This window comes from Aquarana catesbeiana, linkage group LG04 (assembly GCF_042186555.1).
Source record: "Aquarana catesbeiana isolate 2022-GZ linkage group LG04, ASM4218655v1, whole genome shotgun sequence".
Classification (NCBI taxonomy): Eukaryota; Metazoa; Chordata; class Amphibia; order Anura; family Ranidae; genus Aquarana; species Aquarana catesbeiana.
Window position 1 is genome coordinate 687,615,157 of NC_133327.1, and position 21,516 is coordinate 687,636,672.

Genomic DNA, 21,516 nt, shown 5'->3' on the forward strand with positions numbered 1-21,516 from the left:
TGGGTGCTAGTCACTTTTGTTTTTTTTTTTAAGTTTTTATTTAATTGGTTAAGGAGGTGAGAGTTAGGGGTCCCAGATACCCTAGTAGATCACTTACAGACTCTCCAGATCAAGATCAATGTCCAGCTTCGCAGTGTCAGAACCTTTAAGCTGACCCAAGAGCACTGTAAACACATTTCCAAATTTCAGTGTGTCCTCCAAATGAGTTACCAGGCCCTTCTGACAGACCAGACTTCTTCCAGGCTCTCTCCAATAAGGGGCCTCCCCTAGGTCTCCTCATTATCACAATTTCCTCCAGACAAGGCAGGAGAGCTTCAGGACCAAGTCAGCACACATTTAGCTATTGGGGCTTAACAGCAGAGCTTCATCCTGCAGCACCTTCCTAGGCCTCGGCCCAGGGGAAGAGAGTAAGCACATAGCGTGTCCCTAATATTTATATCCTCCCCCAGAACGCACCAGTGGCATAAACCTCCTACTGGATTGGCTAAAAGGAAATATAAATAGTCATAACTTAGTTTTGTTTGTGAAATCTCATACTATGTCCTGTGATACCAGTGACATCAACTGGTGACAGTGAGAATCCACAAGCCAACTTAAGCTTAGGGAAAAATCCAGGTGAAGAACTACACAATTAGTCTGGGTTGCCTACTGACCAGCCAAAAACGAAATTAAATAGTAGCCCCTGATTAGGATAAAGGGGCTACATGAATAGGGGATGAGCCAAAATGATAGGATATGGAGCTGAGAAACCAGCCAGTGGCCAGAGGTAAATTTTGGGGGGACGCAAACAAACTGAAAAAAATTTGAAAAAAAAAAAAAACACATCAAACACTGCCACTGTGCCATCAAACGCAGCGACTGTGCTATCAATTGCAGCCAGTGTGCCCTTCAAATGCTGCCACTGTGCCAGATACTGCCAGTGTGCCCATCAAATGCTGCCAGTGTGGCAAATTCTACATACAAAAGTCACTCGCCTGCAATAGGACCTACAGATAGATAGACACTGGGTGGGAGAGATAGACAGACAAATAGATATTGGGTGGGGGGGAGAATGAGTGAGATGGTTAGATAGTTAGATAGTTAGATAGATAGATAGATAGATAGATAGATAGATAGATAGATAGATAGATAGATAGATAGATAGATAGATAGATAGATAGATAGATAGATAGATAGATAGATAGATAGATAGATAGATAGATAGATAGATAGATAGATAGATAGATGTCACCAGGGACCGTGACTGGCTGGGCAAAGCTATAGATTTAATAAAAAAATATATATTCAACAAAGACCCCTAAAGTTAACTAGATAAAATGAATTAAATATAGTTGCAAGCTGAACACTTCAAGGCCAATACACATACCTCAATACAAATTCAAAGCATAACAGTGCAGTGCAAAACCAATCAATAATAAATTGTTGAAAAGTAAATTTCTCCAAGAAAGTTCATAATTGCAGGAATCAACAGGATGTCTGCCACTGTGAGGATGTATGTCCAAACAGGCATGCAAGCGTCAGAGTGAGTCAAGCACCTCCACAAAAGGCATTAGCAAAGAAGGTGAGCAGCTGCTAATGTCTTTGGTGGAGGTGCTTGACTCACTCTGACACTTGCATATGATAGACAGACAGACACTGCGTGGGAGGGGGAGATAGATAGACGGTTGATGATTGAGGACTGAGGTCCTGTGCAGGCTGCAATGGCTAATGACAGCTGTCCTGTCACCTCCTCTGCCTCTTCCATCCATACACTGCCTGGCTGGGTAGGATGTCTTCTCTTGGTGTGACTGTGTAGTCACACGGCAGTAGAGGAGACCGCTCCCCATGCTTCCTTCCTCTGCTCGGGCGCACTGGGAGATGAAAGCGGAAGTGACATCAGAACTCGAATGTCACGCAACGCACCGGACGTAGTCATGCATACAATATGCATAGTAATGCGGAAGCTACTCGGCCACAAGGTGGGTTAAAAGCCCTCAAATGAAGCGCTGCGTCTGCAATCTCGTGATTGCATAGACGTGGCGCTTCCCATAGTGCACTGCGTCCGGCGCTCGGACACAGTGCACTTAAGGACCTTTTTTCGATTTTTTTTTTTTTTTTAAAGGGCCAGTTTAAAAAAGTTTTTTTTTTTTTTTTTTGGTGACTACAGGAGAGGGAGAGGTGCCCGGGTGCCCCTTCTATGGACGGGCCGCCACTGTTGAGGGATCACAATCAGGTATAGTCAGAAGGCAAACCGGGTATAACACAGGAACCAGCAGGGTCTGGTCAAGGGTCACAAAATCTGACGACCACTTGCATTGCAGTGCGTTAAATCAGGCCACGGGGTGCTTTTCGGGAAGGAACATGACCATAGTTTTCCAGAGAGTCAAAGTCAGGTACACCTATATTGTTTGCATAAAACTATACATTTAAAGTGTCACTGAAGACAAAACTTGTTTTCCTGGTGCCCCTCCATGGCAGCATACATGTGATAGTAGCCCCGCCTACTTCCAACCAACAGAACCAGTGCATAGCTATAAAAAGTTGACACCCACACAACAGCCCATTCACTTTTTTGTCCCATGGAACGCACAGCCAGTATGAAGAGAAGAAAACCCTTATCTGCCAACTTTGGTGGTTTTCCGCACAGGTTCAGCCTCTCCTGTAGCGCAGTCCCTGACCTTGGGATGCTAAATGCTCTGATAAGGCAGGGAGCCCCTTCTGCGGATCTTTTGGTGTGAAAAATGGGGTGCTGACTAGCCCCACATACAGCAATGCAGCCAGGGCTATGTTCCTCAGAAGAGCGGGCACTTTATGCAGAGATGTCAGCCAACATGACAAGCAGGAGAGCCGAACAGGTTCTATTATGGCTCATTCTTTCAGCACTACTGATGGGCTTAGTGGTCCTCACTACACCTGTCTATGGCAGGAAGCCAGTAGCTTACTCACTTTCTAATGATAGGATTCGCTGAAGCTTCCCACCTTGGTAGCTAGTTATTGATCTACAGTATCACATGTATGCTGCCATGGAGGCACCAGGAAAATAGAAAATTGCATCATACAGCGAGGGAAAAAAGTATTTGATTGGCTGCTGATTTTGTACGTTTGCTCACTGACCAAGAAATGATCGGCCTATAATTTTAATGGTCGGTTTGTTTTAACAGTGAGAGACAGAATAACAACAAAAACATCCAGAAAACCGCATTTCAAAAAAGTTATCAATTGATTTGCATTTTAATGAGTGAAATAAGTATTCGCCTTCCCCTTTGCAAAACATGACTTGGTGGCAAAACCCTTGTTGGCAATCACAGAGGTCGGACGTTTCTTGTAGTTGGCCACCAGGTTTGCACACATCTCAGGAGGGGTTTTGTCCTCTTTGCAGATCCTCTCCAAGTCATTAAGGTTTCCAGGCTGACGTTTGGTAACTCGAACCTTCAGCTCCCTGCACATATTTTCTTTGGGATTAAGGTCTGGAGACCGGCTAGGCCACTCCAGGACCTTAACGTGCTTCTTCTTGAGCCACCTCTTTTGTTGCCTTGGCCGTGTGTTTTGGGTCATTGTCACGCTGGAAGACCCATCCACCACCCATTTTCAATGCCCTGGCTGAGGGAAGGTGGTTCTCACCCAAGATTTGACAGTACATGGCCTCGTCCATCGTCCCTTAGATGTGGTGAAGTTTTCCTGTCCCCTTAGCAGAAAAACACCCTCAAAGCAAAATGTCTCCACCTCCATGTATGACGGTGGGGATGGTGTTCTTGTGGTCATAGGCAGCATTCCTCCTCCTCCTCCAAACACGGCGAGTTGAGTTGATGCCAAAGAGCTGGATTTTGGTCTCATCTGACCACAGCACTTTCCCCCAGTTCTCTTCTGAATCATTCAGACGTTCATTAGCGAAATTCAGATGGACCTGTACATGTGATTTCTTGAGCAGGGGGACCAGTGCTCCTAAACTCAGCTCATAGCCTGTATTAAAAACACCTGGGAGCCAGAAATCTTGCAGATCGATAGGGGATCACATACTTATTTCCAGCATTAAAATGCAAATCAATTTATAACTTTTTTGAAATGCGTTTTTCTGGATATTTTTGTTGTTATTCTGTCTCCCGCTGTTAAAATAAACCGACCATTAAGATTATAGACTGTTCGTTTCTTTGTCAGTGTTCAAACATACAAAATCAGCAGGGGATCAAATACTGGTGCCTATCCCTGGCAGCCTACTGAACCCACCCAGTTCATTCTTAGCAACGTTAACTTTTTATAGCTATGCACTGGTCCTGTGGATGGAAGTAGGCGGAGCTACTATCACACGTATGCTGCCATGGATAAAGAAAATTATGGTAAGTATGATACAATTTTCTGGGTTTTTTTTCCATTTGGGATAGAGTAAGGGAGGGTTATAACCTGCGTCAGTTTTTTTTTTTTCCTGTGTTCCATTGGGGAGATTTCCCTTCACTTCCTGCCCCATAGCCAAAACATGAAAAGAGTGGAAATCCCTCCAAAGTGAGGTGTTCCCTGGTTGTCACCAGAACTAGTGTCCCCCTTGGAATTCCTCTATTACAGTTCTGGTGTCAAGTCAACCCACAATTTGAGATTTTATTTTACTTTCACATTCAATAATAACAGTAAACAGGACAAATAGAGAGGGTAAATCTCCCTAATGGGGTTCTAGTCCCTCTTCACTGCATTGAAAACTGAAAAAAAAAAAGTTTTGGCTTTAGATACATTTTATTCATGTAGTATTAAATAAAGAGTTGCATTAATTTTTAAATCTGCCTGAAGTTCAGCAAGGCTTGTTGACGGTCATTATTATCATAGCTCATTGGTTGGTTTCACTTGTTTGATACTTCTCTTCACTTCCAGATATTTCATTCGTTTCGTAAAGATTCCAAACATCTGCAGATCGTTGAAGATCTAGGACTTCCTATATGAAGTCAGAGATTGGATATCACAGATTTCACACCCACAGGAGACGTGTAAATCAGGCTGAACAGATACAGCAGAATCACAGAAGTGAAGAAACGTACCGGAGATCAACCCCAGAGGGGTCTTCCACGGTTTTCGAGGTAGGACTCCAGGAGAATCCAGGACTGGAGAAGGAAGGGGCTGAACTTCACACATTTTATTATAGGAGAAAGGAAAGGGCTCCAAACCTTTAACAAAATGATAAAACTTTATTGGATCTCGCAGTATACAGTATGTATGTAATACAATCTGATGTCTGTAGGATCCTTGAAGTGGTAGACAGGAGATACGCAATATCTCCAAATCTATTTTCTCTGCTGAACCAGCTGAGATTCGATCCATTTATGACCGGCTTTAGAGAGAGATAGAGACCTGGAGATGGGGAAAGAAGAGAGAGAGAGAGAGAGAGAGAGAGAGAGAGGAGGGAGAGAGCAAGACGCAAGATAGCGAAGTGTAAATGCATCAGAATCACATAACAAACACTATCCAACTGATTAGAAACTTCTCAATTGCATTGGCAATAATAAAATGTAGCTGCCCCTCCTTCTTGGCACTGCTTACTTCATAATCTCAAGGTTTAACTGTAAAACACACCTTCTTCCATAACCCCAAGGGTTAACTTAACCACTTGCAGACTGCACTGTAGCCGTCGTCCATGGACATCCTCCCAGAATCCCATCCGCTGCCCGTCCCCCTGAGGCGCATGTTGGGTGCCCCCTGTAATCGTGTGTCCTCTGGACAGTGGACACAGCGGATCACAGATCGGGGTATAGGGCCAATCGCATCGGCCCATTACCATGTGATCGGCTGTGTCCAATCACAGCTGATCACATATACAGTAAACAGTTCTCGGCAATCCTTTCCTCACACACTGTGTCTGTGTGAGAAAAGGAGAGATGGGCAAGGCTGTCAGTACATTGTTTATACTGATAATCAGGACACTGATTATCAGTGCAGCACCATCAGTGCCCATCAGTGAGGATCAGTGCAGCTTATCAGTGCCTATTAGTGCCAACTATCAGTGCAGCTTCATCAGTGCAGCCTTATCGGTGCCCATTAGTGCAGTTTCATCAGTGCCCATCAGTGCTGGCTCATCAGTTCCCATCAGTGTAGCCTTATCGGTGCCCATCAGTGCAGCTTCATCAGTGCCCATCAGTGTAGCTTCATCAAGGCTCTTTATTTTCCTGGATCCCCTCATGTGGACACCATCCCGTCACTGTGTGGGTGTAATGCGGCCTACCACGCGGTGTACTACGTTCCAACCTGGATGAGAGGGGCCTGGCTCTGTTTGCTGTTCATCTGACATCAATCCAGCACCACTCCGGTCACCTGAATGCCAACCTATGTATTGAGCTTCACATCGGGACATCGATAAGGTGGGTCTGCTGCACGAGTGTCACTACATGAGCTACTGTTCTGGAAAGCATTGAATTGGCCTGGTCGTTGGTAAGAGGGTAATCGCCCAACCTTTACAAATCCTTTCTCATGGTTTCACTGGGGCACAGACATCTCTACCTTAGTGAATACTTTACTGAACTTACTTTGAACACTGTGCAGAGGCACCTTTAGCTTTGTGGGAACATCAGTGCCTGACCTCATAAAGTCTTCTGGAAGAATGGTCAAACATTCCCATAGACACACTTCTAAACCTTGTGGACGGCCTTCCCAGAAGAGTGGAAGCTGTTGTAGCTGCAAAGGGTGGAACAACTCAATATTGAACTCTACGGACTAAGACTGGGATGTCAATAAAGTTTGTGTGCGTGTAAAGGTAGGAGTCCCAATACTTTTGGTAATATTGTGTAGGTGCAGTTGTGGGAGAATAGGATTCAAGAACAGTGTGGGATGGTGTGTGTGTGTGTGTGGGGGGGAGGGGGGGGGGGGTTGTCTAGAGCTGGATTTGGTCTTTAAAGCAAATCTGAAATGGCAGAGATTTCCAGAAAACCTTTCTGGAAGTCATATATGAAACTTCCCACGAATAATTCCCAGGACGTGAATATTAATTGAGTGGTTTCACCTCTCCAGTATAAAAGTCTGAAATCCTTTTCACTCCCGGATTTCAGTTCCGCAGAGTCTCGGTGAAGGATATGTGCACTTACAAGTTTTTCTGATTTATCCTCATTTTCTTTCGATTTGCGGCAGGTGGAGGGAAGTTGAATTCATCGTGGAGCAGATCATGCAGCAGACATAATCTCCCATCATTTCCTCCTAATGGCTCTCTAAGAGCCCAACCGTGAAACGCTGATGGGCTTTCAAAGGGAGTAAATAAGGTGAAGAACTTTGAAATGGCTCAGTACGGCTTGCGGTGTTCGTCGCCCTTTGCTGATTGCAAACAACTTTTGCATTCTTGGCAGATGCTGAAGAATTGTCACTGCATAGAGGATTGCAGAATGATTGCAGTGCATTTACCCCAGCCAAACTGCCAGCCGCAGCAGGGCCATCTTAATAGCATCATGGGCCACTGGGCAAAGTAATGCTATGGGGCCCCTACAAGCCTGCCCAACTTACGCACCTATTCCTAAGAATTAAAGTACAATATTCTCTACTTTCTGCTATGAAACATATAAAATTAGAAAAATTTAAAACATGTCTTCATAAATGTAGGCCAAAATATATTCTGCTACATGTCTTTGGTATAAAAAAAAAGAGCTGTACTCTCTCAGCCCCCCTCGCACCTAGACTTGGGAAACAACATTATTAGGTCACTGGGACCAGGCGGCTTGCACCCGAGGGTACTTAGGGAACTCAGTCAAGTAATTTCCAGACCATTGTTCCTAATTTTTACTGACAGTCTACTGACTGGAATGGTACCAGCTGATTGGAGAAAAGCCAATGTAGCACCACTATTTAAAAGGGCCCAAAATAAATCCCTGGGAATTACATTTAGCCTAACATCAATAGTATGCAAGCTCTTGGATGGGATGATAAGGGACTATATACAAGATTTTAGTAACGAGAACAGTATCATTAGCAGTAATCAGCATGGATTCATGAAGAATCGTTCTTGCCAAACCAATCTACTAACCTTCTATGAGGAGGTGAGTTGCCATCTAGATAAAGGAAGGCCCGTAGACGTGGTGTATCTGGATTTTGCAAAAGCATTTGACACAGTTCCCCATAAACGTTTACTGTACAAAATAAGGTCCATTGGCATGGACCATAGGGTGAGTACATGGATTGAAAACTGGCTACAAGGGCGAGTTCAGAGGGTGGTGATAAATGGGGAGTACTCGGAATGGTCAGGGGTGGGTAGTGGGGTCCCCCAGGGTTCTGTGCTGGGACCAATCCTTTTTTAATTTGTTCTTAAACGACCTGGAGGATGGGATGCCTTCTGCCAAGGAGGGCAAGGCCAATCAGCAGGGGTCTCCTCCAGCAGGCTGCACCCAGAAACATTGCCCTACAGCCACATACTGCAAGTTGTCTTTGCTGCACAGAACTCAGACTATTTATGGACTCCTCCCCACCTTCTGAGCACACCTCCCCAGGGATGGGCTGAAGTCTCATAAATATTCAGGCTGCAGCCTCTGCCATCCATACCACTATGTTCTAGAAATCTCTAGAAGACAGGGGAAAGTAGCAGAGCAGCAGCCCATGAAACCCTAAGCAACCTCAACCCCTGCCCCACTGATTGCAGAGGAGCTAAAACCAAATTTGGCCTACTCTAACTAGGAGGGTAATACACTGCACCGGAACAAGGTCATCCAGCACCCAGGGCAAAGATGCCAAACTGCAAACCCCCCTTTCCCTTAGGGTTAGCAGCGATGTCGCTGTCACTACTCCTGTCAGCCTTGTAAGAGAAGCAACTGCCACAGGACGCCTCATTCCTGCAAGAAACCATTTCGCCCACTCCTCCTGCCCACCCCTTGTCCTGGCCCTGGCTATACTTATACTGAGATTGTCATCTAGTGGCCATAATGTGGTATTTTCCTGATTCACTCTATTCCTATGAATGAAGAACCTGGAGAGAACGTAATTTAACGCTTGGATCGTCAGAACACGATCAAAACATTAATTTTAACCCCTATTAGCACCAATAAATGTACATTTCACAGTTTCAAAGGATGAATAGGTCTGCAATTTTTTTATAAGTACAGCCCTAAAGGTAGTGGGAAAATTCCCCCTTACATTGGTAGTTATTGTAAATATAGAGAGGTGGGATGATAACGGTGCTATCAACAACTGAATCATAACAAATTGAATAAAAATATAATTTCTTTTTATTGATACAAAATACAAAAAGTGAAAAACAAACAGAATAAAGAAAATAAGTTAAAATCAATAGTAGACCATATATAATACAAGTATTGGGTTACTAGTGGCCCAAAGTAGAAGAAAAAAGTGGTCACAGGTGCGTATTGATTCCCAACATGTTTCGCCAATGGACGCCATCATTGGCGAAACATGTTGAGAATCAACACTCACCTGTGACCACTTTTTTCTCCTCCCTTGGGCCGCCAGAAACCCAATACTTGTATTGTATATGCTCTACTATTGATTTTAACTTATTTTCTTTATTCTGTTTGTTTTTCGCTTTTTGTCTTTTGTATCATATAAAAGAAATGATATTTTTATTCAATTTGTTATGATTCAGTTGTTGATAGCACCGTTATAATCCCACCTCTCTATATTTACAATTTCGCTTATTGGGATGAGGTGCTTGACGTTATAGAGCCACTCAGGCTATACTCTTTATTGGTAGTTATTGTAGTTCATCTGTCATTGCTCAAAGCTCGAAGAACCCCGAGCAACCTCTGAGGGAACCTGATGGTTCCATGAAATCCTGCTTGAGAAAACCTCCTTTATTCCACCAACAAGAAGGTGGAATTGGTGCCTGGATTGCACTGGTAGACAGGGCAATATTTAGGGACCTTTTTTATCCTTTACAGTTGTTACTGACAGCCAACAACATGACATGGAGGTGGTTGTTGTGTGCCACCCCAGGCAGCCATGCTGTCCATGGTCATGAGATATGGTGGCTCTCCAAGAACCTGGATTCATTACAGGGAGCGGGGCAGAAAAAAAAAAGTAACTGAAGATGAAAAATTCTGCTACGCCCATCTATGGGCCTGTCTTTGGATCTGCAAATAAAGGTGAAATTACTGCGCTAAACCACTATAGTGTCAAAGGAAAAAACAGAAAGCAGCTAACACTCAAACAAACAAAGTCCAAGCGAAATAAAAATATACAGCGTAGCGCTATAAACAAGGAAACATGAACTGTGATGTCCTGTGGAGAAGAGATAAATACACAAAAAGGTCCAATATTCACTGAAGGGGACTAGAAAATAATAGTTCAAAGATATGTCCATCCCATGCTTGATAGTAAATCTTCAATTGGACACAAACGAACACAAACAATGTGCAAATAACTGTGCAATTGTGAAGAAATCCTCTGTAAGAAGAATAAGGTGGGTACTCTTACCGGATATGGTGGACCCACTTACCGTATGGTAGTGGGTCAGTCAGGCTTATGTGGACCAAGTGCCACAGGGTGTCAGCTGGTTAGAAGACGGTCACTCTATGAGGGATAGTCCCACTCCTCATCCGTGGTGGTCAGGCCAAAGAATCCTGGTTCTTTATGGTTCTCCAACGTAGTCAAGAACTTCCACCCATGGGGGGGGGTCGTCTGGAGGATTTCGTTGCACACAAAAACGACTCAATTGGACCGGGATAAAAACAAAAGCAAATGGAGGGACTCCATATGGTGTAGGTAAAAAAAAAAAAACGGGAAGGCAATTATTATAAAAAGAACAGTACATCAAATCAATGAGTACAGGTACTGGTGATCACAAAATGTATATAAAAAAGCAATGTGGGGAGCAAGCAAAGCGAGTCCGACGCGTTTCGTCCTCAAAGACTTCTACTGGGGCATGTCTTTGGATCTATCTCATCCCATTTGCTCAAAAAAAAAAAAAAATTGATAGCTTTTTCTGTTACTTTAGTTTTTTTTTTATTTTAATTTTTTTTTGCAAATGACCATTTCATGTTTATTGTTATTCATGAATCATTTTTAATCTCTGCAGATGTAATTCACTGGAAGGACGTACAGGGAAGGTAATTTGATTTTCAGTAACGTAATACCAGCTGATGAAATATAATATTGACAAATTCTGGATTTAATTTATTGTTTTCTGCCCGTAGCTACAGTGGAAATTAAACTCAGGAAAACTCGGTGTTCTGACGATCCAAGCGTTAAATTACGTTCTCTCTTCATGAAAAAAAAAAAAATGGCGTTTCGAGTGGATATTTTTTTTTCTCTCCAGACGTTCATTTTGTTTCCCATAACAAGAACTTGTGTGAAGGATTTAGTTAACTGTTAAACAGATTAATTCCCTTTTTTCTAGCCTTGATTGCTCCATCCTGAGCGGGTGACAGCTGATCATTTTGCACCTGTCAGCCCAACGCTTTCCAAAGTGTCTAATTATTGTTTTAAAAACATCCAGATAATTTCACATTGACAGCTCGGAATTTTTCCCTAATAGGAATCATTTTAGTCTTTACATATTACATTAAAATGCTGAATTTTAAATTGTCTTTCTGGATTTAATGTGCCATGGCTTTCTTAAAGGAAGACTCCAGTCTAGACTATCTACTTTATCTATTTATCAATTTTTTATTTTTATTTTTTTCGTTTCATTACTTTGTTCATCTGTCTGTCCATCAAAGAAATACAATTTTCTATAACTGAAAAAAAAAATAAAAATAAAAAAAATAATAAAAATGTGTTTCAGTTTTGTTGTAATTTCCCCAAATCCTCCTACCCTGATCCTGTAATCACTTTGTTGTCTTAAGCCTCGTACACCCGATCAGATTTTTGGAAGACCGTACGTCCGTTTTTTGTGGAAGGTGAAGAGGTTGCTCACCAGTCACCATACGAAAATTTTCCTACGACAGAATACAACTGTCAGACGTGACGTAATGCGTTGAATAGTTTTGTATGTATTCTTTTGTTTCTCAGCATGCGTAGTCTCGCTCCTATGATCTTTTTCGTACGAAAACCGCACTAACAAAACGAAAATCGGACGTTAAGTTCACATCCGGCAAAAATATTATAGTCTGCACATCCAGCTTTTGTCTGAAGAAAAAGCAAAATCGGCTGTCGATAAAGCACCGTACTAACGATCCGACAGCCCGCCGTACTAATATTTCCATCCGATTTTCATATCGTGCATATGGGCCTTTATGGTCCCATACACACTATTAGATTTTCTGCAGATTTTTGTCTTCAGCTTTACCAAAAACATATAATACGAGGTCACACCTCAAGAGTTTTCAACTTGTATGCCATCAAGCAAGGCCCTTGCACTACATGGTTTTGATAAATCTGAAGACAGAAATCTGCAGAAATACTAATAGTGTGTATGGGGTCTAATTCTCTGACGTCTGCTCAGATCCTGAAGTCAAACCACTAGCAAGTGAATAGAATTTTTTGTTGCATAAAACATATGGGAGGTAAACCTTCCCACCATATAGGATGTAGCTCTTTCCATCATATAGGATGTAGCCCATTTCTCCATATAGGTTGTAGCCCCTTCCATCATATAGGAGGTAGTGCCTTTTTCCATAGCTCCTTCCTTCATATAGGAGGTAGCTCCAATCTCCATATAGACTGTAGCCCCTTCCTTCATATAGAAGGTAGCCCATTTCTCCATATAGGTTGTAGCCCATTCCTTCATATAGAAGGTAGCTTCTTTCTCCATATAGGTTGTAGCCCATTTCTCTGTATAGGTTGTAGCCCCTTCCTCCATATAGAAGGTAGCTTCTTTCTCCATATAGGATGTAGTCCATTTCTCCATATAGGAGGTAGCCCCTTCTTCCATATGGGATGTAGCCCATTTCTTCATATAGGCTGTAGCCCCTTCCTTCATATTGGAGGTAGCCCCGTCTTCCATATAGGAGGTAGCTCTAATCTCCATATAGGTTGTAGCCCCTTCCTTCATATAGAAGGTAGCTTCTATCTCCATATAGGATGTAGCCCATTTCTTCATATAGGTGCTGTAGCCCCTTCCTTCATATAGGAGGTAGGCCCTTCTTCCATAAAGGGTGTAGCCCATTTCTCTATATAGACTGTAGCCTCTTCCTTCATATAGGAGGTAGCTTCTTTATCCATGTAGGATGTAGCCCGTTTCTCCATATAGGTTGTTCCTTCATCTAGGATGTAGCCCCTTCTTCCATATAGAGGGTATCCCCTTCCTTCATATGGTAGGTAAACCTTCCCATCATATAGTATGTAGCTTTTTCCATAGTAGCCCATTTCTTCATATTGGAGGTAGCCCCTTCCTTCATATTGGAGGTAGCCCCTTCTTCCATATAGGATGTTGCCCATTTCTTCATATAGGCTTTAGCCCCTTCCTTCATATTGGAGGTAGCCCCTTCTTCCATATAGGATGTAGCCCATTTCTTCATATAGGCTATAGCCCCTTCTTCCATATAGGAGGTAGCTTCTATCTCCATATAGGATGTAGCCCCTTCCTTCATATAGAAGGTAGCTTCTATCTCCAAATAGGATGTAGCCCCTTCCTTCATATAGAAGGTAGCTTCTATGTCCATATAGGATGTAGCCCATTTCTTCATATAGGCTGTAGCCCCTTCCTTCATATAGGAGGTAGGCCCTTCTTCCATAAAGGGTGTAGCCCATTTCTCTATATAGGCTGTTTCCTCTTCCTTCATATAGGAGGTAGCTTCTTTCTCCATGTAGGATGTAGCCTGTTTCTCCATATAGGTTGTTCCTTCATCTAGGATGTAGCCCCTTCTTCCATATAGGGGGTATCCCCTTCCTTCATATGGTAGGTAAACCTTCCCATCATATAGTATGTAGCTTTCTCCATCATATAGGATGTAGTCATTTTCTCCATATATGATGTAGCCACTTCCTTCATATAGGATGTAGCCCTTTTCTCTATATAGGAGGTATCCTCTTCCTTCATATAGTAGGTAAACCTTCCCATCATATAGTATGTAGCTCTTTCCATCATATAGGGGTAACCCCTTCCTTCATATAAGAGACAGCCCCTTCCCTCGTGAACAAGTCTTTATGCCTAGTTTGCACATGTGTTGGGGGGTGGGGGCAACAAAAATGGGCCAGGGGTTATGGTTTTTTGTTGCACCTGCAAAGCAAAGTGTGTACTCCCCATACCTGTCTGCTGTGGTCTATAATCCCCAGTAGCAAAGTGCTTCCCGGTCCAATCACTTTTATGGCGCTGTCAACGTGACCCCCCCCCCCCCTTCCCGCACCTGTGGTAGTTCCCAGACTCTCCCGGCCCTCCAGGGGGCCCGGGACTGTGGGAAAGAGCTTTTCCAGTAAGAGCAGGAAAAACCTGAGGAACATCTGTTCCCCGATCCCTCCTGTGACTAGTGACCCCAAGAGGAAAGTGTATTACCTCACTTCTGGGGTCATTCCTCTGCTAGTGTAGCTGAGGATGCACAATCTGCATTAGAATAGCTGCTTTGGAGTGCAGGGGGGGACATTTGGGTTCTAATAGACCCCAAATTTCTCCGTAAAGAGGTTCTGTCTGTCATCTGCCCATGCTATCACATGTTAGCTTCCTTGTGATAGCAATACAATGAAAATAAATAAATAAAAATAAAAAAAGTGTAAAAAAAATGATATAAAATAAATAAAAGTAATACAAAATTTAAAGCACCCCATCACACTCCTACACACCCCATATAAAGAGAACATCTTGAACATCGGAGTGAAAGCAAAAATTCTGGAGCCATAATGTATGCTTAAAGCGGTTCTTTGCGAATTTCACGGGTGTGCGCAATTTTACGGCTTGCCACGCTTGGCATCTATTTACCTGAAGCAACCCAATCTTTTATAGTTTACCAAAAAATTGGGTATAATACTGTGTGCACTACAGTTCATTTTAGTGTCATTTTTTTTTTTTCTGAAAATATGTGTTTGATAAACAGCTATGCAAATGTTGTGCGACATTAAAAAAAAAAATTACAACTTCAACCATTTTATTCTCCAGGGTCTCTGCTTTCAGAAAATGTATATATATATTTTTTTGTGTGCAGTTTACAGTAATTTCTAGCAAAAAAAAAAAAAAAAATCGAATTTTAACATGTGTGAAAAAATATTTAAAAAAAAAAAATTGTAAATATGTAAAAATAAAAAAATGCCCTGGTGGTTATTGCTGTAGGTGCAGTAAAGGCTGCTTTAAAATGTAACACCCGTGTGAATGTAGGCTAGGTTTTTATTCTTTTTTTTTCCCTTTCATTAGCACACCACAATCGTTATTTTCATTCTCTTTTTATTAAATATTTATATTTTTTTTCCCTAACTAAGAATGAAGAGAAACATAATATCAGAAGAGGAAATACAACGTCCTGATAACCGCCTTCTCCCCCGATAACCTCAAAAGCCTTTCGCTTTAATGAGACGCGGCGTTCTTCACTTGTTTGGATATTACTAAAAGTGAAAACATTTAAGCGGGATTGTAAAATGTAATTACCAGTGAAAGTTAACAAGCGTTACCGACTGTAATAGAGATCTATGCCAAGTGGGGACATAACTAGAGTTTGGCAACTTTATCCTTTACAATTGCTGCATGGGGACGGAATAAACGCCCTTCACCGACTTACCGGCAGCTTAGAGGAAATCCAATTAAAAGGTTGGTCCATTTATATGTGAAATTCAATTATAGCTGGAGTCCGGATTGCTCATTAGCTTCTTAGGAGAATTGGTGAGCAGGGAGGAGGTTCAGGTCTACCATGGGTTTAAGGTGACACTAAAATCATATCAAATTCTCCAAAAAAAAAAAAATTCACACACATCCACTACTTAATTGTCCTGGGATCTATTTTTCATGAAATTGTTTCTTCAGTATTCTACAGTCTAATGTCTGTGTCCATAGTCTATAGTCCATTGTTCATAGCCCGTATTCCATAGTCAGTCCATAGTCTATCATCCATAGTTTGCAGTCTGTATTCTGTAGTCTATAGTCCTTACTCTGTAACTCATAGTCCAGAGCTCATAGTACCCAGTCTATAGTCCATCGTCAATAGTCTACAATCTATAATCCATAGTTCGTATTTCATATTCTGTAGTCCATAGTAGTACAGTATGTAGTCCATAGTCCATAGTGCCAAATCCAATGTCTTAAGCCGTAGTCCATAATTTGTAGTCCATATTCCATATGTAGTCTGTAGTCCATAGTCTGTAGCCCATAGTACCCAGTCCATAGTGCATAGTCTATAGTCGATAGTTTGTATTTGTATTCCATATTCCATAGTCCACAGTATGTAGTCTATAGTTCATAGTTCGTAGTCTGTATTCTGTAGTTCATAGTTTGTAGCCTGTATTCTACAGTTCATAGTCCATAGTTCATAGTACCCAGTGTATAGTCCATGGTTCGTAATCCATATTGTGTAATCCATATAGTATATAGTCAATAGTCCATGATCTATAGTCCTTAGTCCATAGTCTATAGCACATAGTCTATAGATGGCAGTCCATAGCCCATAGTACCAAGTTCATAGTCCATAGTCTAAATTCTATAGTCCACAGTTTGTGTTCCATAGTATATAGTCTATAGTCCATAGTTTGTAGTCCTTATTCCATAGTCCATACTATTTAGTCCATAGTCTATAGTCCTATAGTCAGTACTCCATAATCTAGAGCACCAAAATTTGTAGTCCATAGCATATAGTACCCACTCGTCTATAGTCTACAGTCTATAGTCCATAGTTCGTAGTCCATATTCCATACAGGGGGCTGCACATACAGGGGTTCTTCCAAAGAAGTGGGGTTCTTTAAATAAGTGGCACTTCTGCTCTTGCACCATCCATCTGAATATTTTCTTCTCTCTTCACAGGTAATCTGCGTTTATACCTTATGTCCTGCAAACTGAAAATTGACTGACTGCTTACATATATACTTGGTAAATCTGTTTGTCACCGCTGTTTCAACTCCATCTGTAGCCATGTTCACATTATTTCAATTTTTAATTAGCTATTAAGTCTTACCTAAATTATGGGCTCCCGTAGCTTTACAATTTTGGCCTCTTGGTCCTCCTGCAATTTGACTGTGATGTGAAAGCTTTGCTATACTAGCTGTGTGCCTTTATATCACCTCCTAATTGATTAATTGCCAGATTCGATCCACACCCAACACAGTATATAACAAGGCTTTCTTAACGGGGGAACACATACAGGGGACTGCACATACAGGGGGTTCTTCCAAAGAAGTGGGGTTCTTTAAATAAGTGGCACTTCTGCTCTTGCACTTCAGCGATTTGCACAAAGTAAACTACAAAAGACTGCAGGTGACCCCAGCTTCAAATTATCTCTCCTTCCTCTCTGAAACATGCACTCTTTACCTCTCCTCCTTTTCACAATTGCTGCCACTCTTCTCAAACTCTCTTTTCTTCACCCCTCTTCTCCACCCCACAATCTGTACATATCAACCTCACTTCTCCCCTCCCCCTATTACTGCACTCATCATCTCTTTCTAACTCTAAGCCCACTTGCTAACAACCCCCCCCCCAGAACACTGAAGCATGTCCCCTCATACAAATCATATTCTCATACTACCTCCCTTACTCTTCTGCTTCTTCTAATCACTGGAGATATTTCCCCAAACCCTGGGCCTCCCTTATTTAACTGTACCCAACACACCCATCACCGTCACTCTACACCATCTGACAGTAGTCGCAATCTACGCAATTTAGTCTCCATTCATCTTCTTCCCAACACCAGCCTCCCTCTCTCCTGCGCCCTCTGGAACGCCCGCTCTGTCTGCAACAAACTTACTGCTGTCCATGACCTCTTTGTCACTAATTCCTTCAATCTACTTGCTCTTACCGAAACCTGGCTCCACAAACATGACACCCCTTCTCCTGCTTCCCTCTCCCAGGGTGGCCTTCACTGGACTCACTCCCCTAGGCCTAATGGACGCAAAGGAGGTGGAGTGGGATTCCTCCTATCCCCCCAGAGCACCTTCCAGGTTATTCACCCTCCTCCCTATTTTTCCCTCTCTTCATTCGAAGCCCACTGTATACATCTATTCTCTCCTACTTCCCTAAGAATTGCTGTGATCTACCGGCCCCCTGGACCATTATCGAATTTCCTTGATGAGTTCTCTGCCTGGCTACCATACTTTCTCTCTTCGGAAATTCCCACAATCCTTCTCGGTGATTTCAACATCCCTGCTAATACAAACACTCCTGCTACTTTTAAACTTCTTAGTCTAACCTCTTCATTTGACCTGAAGCAATGGGTACAGGCTTCTACTCACTCTGATGGCAACACCCTTGACCTTGTATTCTCCTACCTATGCACTCCATGCAACTTCTCAAACAATCCTTTTCCTCTCTCCGACCAACACCTTATTAGTTTCTCTCTCCCCCTGTCTTCCACCACCTTTCCCTCCAATCGCTTAACCATCACCCGTAGAAACTTTCGCAACTTCAACTCCTCTCTCCTCTATTCTGCTACTGACCACCTCTATGACAAAATCTCTCCCCTGTCCTGCCCCAACCAAGCCACGTCCATCTACAATAAATATCTGTCCTCCACCCTGGACAAGCTCGCTCCCCTCACTACACGCAGAATCAGGCCTCGACCACTACAACCCTGGCAAACAGATGACACTAAAATTCTCAAAAAACGTAGTCGCGCTCTTGAGCGTCTGTGGAACAAGACTAAGTCTCTCAAAGACTTCAACCAATACAAATCTGCCCTCCAAAAATACTATTCTTTCCTCCACACTGCCAAGCAAACCTATTTTACAACTCTTATTAACACCTTTTCATCCAGTCCCCATAAACTCTTCTCTACCTACAACTCTCTACTTTGTCCTCCACCGCCTCCACCCACTGACTCACTCACTGCCCAGGAGATCGCTAATCACTTCAAAAACAAGATTGATACAATCCGTGATGAAATCTCCACTCTACAGGTATCTCCCCCAGCTAAGACCCCATGTCAACAGGTACAACTGACACTCCCCCTATTCAAATCTGCTACTACAGATTTGCTAAACTCCTTTTTATCGCCCACCTAACCACCTGTCCCTTGGACCCTATTCCCTCTCAAATGCTACGGTCGCCCTCTGACTTCATCCTACACTCTCTAACCCACATCTTCAATCTCTCCCTCACCTCTGGCACCTTCCCCAATGCTCTAAAACATGCACTGGTCACTCCCATACTTAAAAAGCCGTCCTTGGACCCTACCAATCTTAACAACCTACGCCCTATCTCCTTGCTCCCCTTTTCCTCTAAACTCCTTGAGCGCCTGGTTTACAACCAACTGAGTGACCACCTCATTAAAAACAACCTTCTTGATCCCCTTCAATCTGGATTTCGCCCTCAACACTCCACAGAAACTGCTCTTTTAAAACTCACAAATTACCTACTAACTGCAAAAACCAACAGACACTATTCTGTACTCCTACTTCTGGATCTTTCAGCTGCCTTTGACATGGTTGACCACCCCCTCCTCCTCAAAAAACTTTACTCCCTCGGTCTCCGTGACTGTGCTCTTCAGTGGCTCTCATCCTACCTATCCCAACGCGCATTCAGTGTCACTTACAATTCTACTTCCCCCACTCCTCTTCCCTTCTCTGTCGGGGTCCCCCAAGGTTCTGTTCTTGGACCTTTTTTATTTTCAATCTACACCTCTTCCCTGGGTCAGCTGATAGCCTCTCACGGCTTTTAATATCATTTCTATGCTGATGACACACAAATCTATCTCTCCACCCCTCAACTCACTCCATCAGTCTCCTCGCTCATCATTAACTTATTAACAGAGATATCTGTATGGATGTCACACCACTTCCTCAAACTCAACTTTTCCAAAACCGAGCTTATAATATTTCCTCCCCCACGTGCCTCTTCCCCTGACTTGTCTGTCAAGAGCAATGGCAAAACCATCCACCCATCCCCACACATCAGGGTGCGAGGTGTTATCCTAGATTCTGAACTCTCCTTTCGGCTCCACATCCAATCACTTTCCAAAGCTTGCCGCCTCAACCTCCGCAACATCTCTAAACTACGTCCCTTTCTAACCAACGAAACCACAAAGCTCCTGATTCACTCCCTGGTTATCTCTCGCCTCGACTACTGCAACTCCCTCCGCATTGGCTTACCTTTAAATAGCCTATCCCCCCTTCAGTCCATCATGAATGCTGCTACCAGACTCATCCACCTTACAAACCGCTCAGTGTCTGCTACCCCTCTCTGCCAATCCCTTCATTGGCTGCCACTCGCCCAACGAATTAAATTTAAAATACTAACAATAAGTTACAAAGCCATCCACAACTCTGCCCCCAGCTACATCACTAGCCTAGTCTCAAAATACCAACCTAATCGCCATCTCCGTTCCTCCCAAGACCTCCTGCTCTCTAGCTCCCTCATCACCTCCTCCCATATCCACCTCCAGGACTTCTCCCGAGCCTCGCCCATCCTCTGGAATTCCCTACCCCAATCTGTCAGACTGTCTCCAAATTTATCCACTTTTAGGCGATCCCTGAAAACTTTACTCTTCAGAGAAGCCTATCCTGCCTCCATCTAACAACTGCACTATTTTCTCCATTAGCTCATCCCCCACAGCTATTACCCTTTTGTATAACTTGACCCTCCCTCCTAGATTGTAAGCTCTAATGAGCCGGGACCTCTGATTCCTCCTGTATTGAATTGTATTGTACTTGTATTGTCTGCCCTAATGTTGTAAAGCGCTGCGTAAACTGTCGGCGCTATATAAATCCTGTATAATAATAATAATAAATAATATTCCTTAGTCCATAGTATGTAGTCTATAGTCTGTATTCCACAGTCCATGGTCTATAGCCCTTAGTCCATAGTCTATAGCATGTAGTCAATAGTCTGTAGTCCATTATCCCTAGTTTATAGTCCTTAGTTTATAGTCCATAGTTCGTAGTCCATATCCATTAATTCATAGTATGTAGTCTATAGTCTGTATTCCACAGTCCATGGTCTATAGCCCTTAGTTCATAGTCTATAGCATGTAGTCAATAGTCTGTAGTCCATTATCCCTAGTTTATAGTCCTTAGTTTATAGTCCATAGCCCATAGTTCTTCTTGATAGTAAATAAGAGAGGGTGGCTACATTCCTACTACAGTGGGACCATGGGGAATGAACGTAGCCACCCTCTAAAAGGAAGTTGGATCACAGCAGGCTTGGAAGGGTCAGTAAAGGGGCTTTTAGTCTGTATTCCATAGTCCATAAGCCTTACTCCGTAAACCATAGTCCATAGCTCAGGGTACCCAGTCTATAGTCCATAGTCAATAGTCTACAATCTATAATCCATAGTTAGTATTCCAAATTCTGTAGTCCATAGTAGATAGTATGTAGTCTGTAGTCCATGGTCTATAGTCCTTAGTCCATATTCTATAGTATGTAGTCCATAGTCCATGGTCTATTGTTCTTAGTCCATAGTCTATAGCACACAGTCTATAGTCTGTAGTCCATAGTCCACAGCCCATAGTACCCAGTCCAATGTCTAAAGCCTATAGTCCATAGTTTGTAGTCCATATTCCATAGTGAATAGTATGTAGTCTGTAGTCCATAGTCTGTAGCCCATAGTGCATAGTCTATAGTCCATAGTTTGTATT